The sequence below is a fragment of the Oculina patagonica genome, chromosome 13 (genome assembly GCF_052425735.1).
Source record: "Oculina patagonica isolate OP01 chromosome 13, crgOcupat, whole genome shotgun sequence".
Lineage (NCBI taxonomy): Eukaryota > Metazoa > Cnidaria > Anthozoa > Scleractinia > Oculinidae > Oculina > Oculina patagonica.
The window spans coordinates 27,317,272-27,322,400 of record NC_135770.1 but is presented as its reverse complement, the minus strand read 5'-3'; positions in this window follow the sequence as shown (position 1 = coordinate 27,322,400).

Sequence of the window (5,129 nt, the reverse complement as noted above, 5' to 3'; positions counted from 1 at the left end):
TAGGAAAATATCTAAAATAAAACTGTAAAAATGAACTCTCCAGCGCTTTTTCTCTTGTTCCCCTTTGAGGATTTGATTTCATTCATTCCCAAGCCAAGTGTCTTGCCCATGAACACAACACAGTGCCCCGGGGCAGGCCTCGAACCCGACCGCTCGATCCGTTGTCCAGCACGCTATCCATGTTTAGGGCACCACGGCAGGCAATCCAAAGCAGAGTAGCCACCTAAATATTTTCTTGACTGATTATTATTTTTTTGCATTCCACTCATGGGGTAGGGTGATAGTCATTCATGGAAAATTTGAGGGCTGTAGATTTGCTAGATAGCATGCAGTTGCCGCGTTTTCAGTCCGCATTGTTTGTAGACTGAACAAATTTTCCCCTTGCTTATCTAGTTTTCCATTATTAAATTTGTCTCTAAAGTTTTGTCTCGTGGTATTTGACTACAAATGAACCAACCTACTCTTACCACAGTGAGAACAAGGAGCCACTTCATAAAGCCCAACACAGTATACTTTAACTCACAAACGGCCTGATATTTAATAGCGTAAAAATACTGTATAGCCCCTGAAGACTGTATACCTAGTTAAAACTCTGGCTGACCCTGGTTAATTGACGCGTCTAGCAGTGTGACAGAGTTTCTTTAAAAAATTATTTCCTTGTCACTTTCATTGTGGTGGTTGGAAGTCCAGTTCGCAGGTTTGTTTGGCAATATAACAAGAATTCTAAGCGTTATTCCCTATTCTCGTACGAGGCAACTCTTAGACACTTGCGTGACTCAGTAATTTTGACAAGAATTTCACCTCCGTGTTTAAATAACAGTTTAACACAGAAAGGAATAGCTTTACATTCTCCACAACATATCGTTTCAAACTGACTGATAATCACTTCAGTCGTCAAAACTTGTTGCTCGCCACTAAAGCTCGTTCCTTGCTTTCGCAATTCACGAGTTTAGAAATGATTCTCAAAATTTCAATCTTTTTGGAAAATGAAAACCTGAAATGACATGTAACTAGAACAATTCCTGAAATGACATGTAACTAGAAAGTTTCATTTTCTAAAGGATGGAACATGATATTTTTTAGGTGGTTGGAGGAGGGGGTGGGCAATTTTTCTGAAAAATAAATTCGCGGCTTCAAGTTGTACCAACTTTGTTCCATATTTTTTTTATTGTCTCGCTTCGTACGAACTTTTTCTATACTTTTGCTGTGCATGATTTTTTTGGAAATTGTCCTCCTCCCCCACCCCTTCTTTAAAAACATACAGGTTCCTCTAGAATTTTCCAGCAAAGAGTCCCTTTTACGGAAGTCCAGTATTTTTACTTTCGAACGCGAACAGTATAAAATAAACTTGACAGTAAAGTTCACTCCACACAAGGAAGACTTTTAGGCAATTATTTCAACTGACGTTGGCGTGGTGAGTAAAATCTCCTTGTATTTTGTGCCTTTTACAATCTTTACCAGTTTAAGTAAATACGTCTATATAGCGCAATTTCTTTTTTAGTCAAGGGATATATGCATGAAACTCGCTGTTTTAAGGTCCTGTTTACAAGCAGGTAGGGTAACCCTAGTGCTAGGGTTACCTTAGCAAGAGGGTTAGAAGATAGCCCGGGTTTACAAGCAAAAATTCGCAGGTAGAGTAACCCTACTACCCGGGTCAACTTACACCGGTTACGCTTCAGTTAACCTTGTAAAATTTTGTCGTAAGAAGATGTTATTCGAAAATAATTCCGTTCCAGTGCAAAAATACGATAAATAATTATTGTGAATGAACACGATGTTTCTTGGTCTCAATTCGCTGTTTTTGTCGGTATTTTTTAACATATTTAGCTTCTTGGAGCCAAAATAAAGTTGTCCCGGGTAGGCGAGTTATCCCTAGCAGAGCGTTTACAAGGCGCCCCACAAAAAGTATTTTCACTCCCTCCCTGTACATGCCAGTGAGCGTTCAACGAGGTTCCAACGCAATTTACTCATGAATTTCTCCTATGTAAATTGGTCGAGTTTAAACCCTGTTGCATTTTGTTTATGTGAAGGGATCACTTGTCCTGCCAACAAACTTTATCTAAAGCGGGCGTATCATCAAGGGGTAAGTTATCGGATCGACGGACTTTTTCATTTTTCATTTTCGGTCGGATCGACGGTAGCCTGTGTACAGCGGAGCGGGACGGCTGTACACAGCCTAGATCGACGGACATGGCCTAAAAAGCGCACGGATTTTGGACTTTTTCAGTAAATTGAGCGGATTCGCGGATTTCAAAAATACGGCGGATCGCGGATTAACGGAGAATTTTCGCCCAGACACAGGACTCGTCCTGTCTTGAAGTTCGGGTCGTGGATACTAAACAGAGTTCGGATTACGGACCTTTTGTCGACTTTGGTCGGTATGTTGGCCTTTTGTCAGCTTTATTGTTTTCGGACGAGTCTCATGCAACCTTTGACCTTGGCATTGGAATTGACACATAAACAAGACAGACAAACATTTTGAAAATATGACATAAAAAGCAAAGTCTACCTTTCCTTGCACTGAAATTATACCACAGAAAGTTCCAAGTAATGCCCATCCAGATTTGACCGAAACTAGTGGCTCGGATTTGGCCAAAAATGGCACGGATAGGCGAATTTGCAAACCCCTATTCACCCCATCCTCTTCTTATCTTACAGTTATACTGACACTTAAAGATTGAAGAAGGCGTCATGAACAACAAAGAGGAAATCATAGCAGCCATTGGTATTGCCTTAGTGGTTGCCACTTTCCTTCTCAACACCGGTCGTGCTCTAAAAGCTATCGAGTTATGCAAGGAAAGCTTGGTTTTCCTAGATAACAAAGCGCTGAGGGTAAAACAGAAATTTGACAAATTGATTTATGCTGGAATCTATACAACACTTTTCGCCGCTTACTGTAGTGTAAACGATAGCAAAAACGCAATAACATATGGAGAAAAGCTTCTCGTCATTTACTGCGAGTGTGGTGAAACAGACCAAGAAGGGTGGCTTAGCATAACGCTGGCACGGTTATACACGAGTCAAAATAAGTATGTTGAGGCAATAGAACTTTATCAGAGAGCTATAACTATCATGAGGGAAATTGGGTACAAAAACGCAGAAGCAATCGCATATGGAAACCTAGGAACTGTCTTTCGATTTCTCGGTGATTATGTCAAAGCTAAAGAATATTTCGAGAAAGCACTTGTGATCGACATGGAAATTGGTGACAGAGTAGGAGAAGCAGCAAATTACGGAAACCTTGGAAAAGTGTTTCAATCTCTCGGTGACTATGTCAAGGCTAAAAAATATCTCGAGAAAGCACTTGCGATCAACATGGAAATTGGTGACAGGGCAGGAGAAGCAGCAAATTACGGAAACCTAGGAAAAGTGTTTCTATCTCTCGGTGACTATGTCAAGGCTAAAGAATATTTCGAGGAAGTACTTCCGATCACCATGGAAATTGGTGACAGAGCAGGAGAAGCAGCTTATTACGGAAACCTAGGAAATGTGTTTCAATCTCTCGGCAAATATGTCAAGGCTAAAGAATGTTATAAGAAAGCACTTGCGATCACAACGGAAATTGGCGACAAACGGGGAGAAGCAACACTTTACGGAAACCTTGGAACTGTGTTTCAATCACTCGGTGAATATGCCAAAGCTAAAAAATACCTCGAGAAAGCACTTGCGATCAGCATGGAAATTAGTGACAGAGCAGGAGAAGCAGCAAATTACGGAAACCTAGGAAGAGTGTTTCGATCTCTCGGTGAATATGCCAAAGCTGAAGAACATCTCGGGAAAGCACTTGCGATCAACATGGAAATTGGTGACAGAGCAGGAGAAGCAGCAAGTTATGTAAACCTAGGAAATGTGCTTCAATCGCTCGGTGAATATGCCAAAGCTAAAGAATATCTCCTGAAAGCACTTGTGATCGACATGGAAATTGGTGACAGAGTAGGAGAAGCAGCAAATTACGGAAACCTTGGAAAAGTGTTTCGATCTCTCGGTGACTATGTCAAAGCTAAAGAATATCTCGAGAAAGCACTTGCGATCACCCTGGAAATTGGTGACAGAGCAGGAGAAGCAGCACATTGCGGAAACCTAGGAAATGTCTTTCGATCACTCGGCAAATACGTCAAGGCTAAAGAATGTTATAAGGAAGCACTGACGATCACAACGGAAATTGGTGACAGAGGGGGAGAAGCGGCACTTTACGGAAACCTTGGAACTGTGTTTGAATCCCTCGGTGAATTTGTCAAAGCTAAAGAATATCTCGAGAAAGCACTTACGATCCAAATGGAAATTGGTGACAGAGCAGGAGAAGCACGACTTTACGGAAACCTAGGATGTGTGTTTCAATCTCTTGGCAATTATGTCAGAGCTATAGAATATCTCGAGAAAGCACTTGCGATCCAAATGGAAATTGGTGACGTAGCAGGAGAAGCAGCAAATTACGGAAACCTAGGACATGTGTTTCAATCTCTAGGTGAATATGTCCAGGCTACAGAATACTATGAGAAGGCACTTGCGATCAACATGGAAATTGGTAACAGAGCAGGAGAAGCAACAATGTTCGGAAACCTGGGATATGTGTATCTAGCTCTTAAAAAATATGGAAAGAGTAAAGAATATCTCGAGAAAGCACTTGCAGTCACAATGGAAATTGGGGACAGAGCCAAAGAAGCAATATTTTACGGAAACCTTGGAAGTGTGTTTCAGTCTCTTGGTGATAGTATTGAGGCTAAAGAATATCACGAGAAGGCACTTGCAATCACGACTGAAATAGGTAACAGTAGAGGAGAAGCGGCCAGTAACGTAAAACTGGGAACTGTGTTTCAATCTCTCGGTGAATATGTAATAGCCGAAGAATACCTTAAGAAGGCACTTTTAATAAGTAAAGATATGAAAGACGCTGTAACTGAGTTTATGTGCTACTGTTCTCTTGCTTTAACGAAGTTATCTCAAGAAAAGTTTCATGAAGCTTTTTCCTGTATGTTGCGAAGTATTCAAATATACTACGGTGGCCCATAGGTGTCACGGCAAAACCAAAAACTTCACGGCAAAACCAAAAACTTCACGGCAAAACCAAAATCATCACGGCAAAACCAAAAACTTCACGGCGAAACCAAAATCATCACGGCAAAACCAAA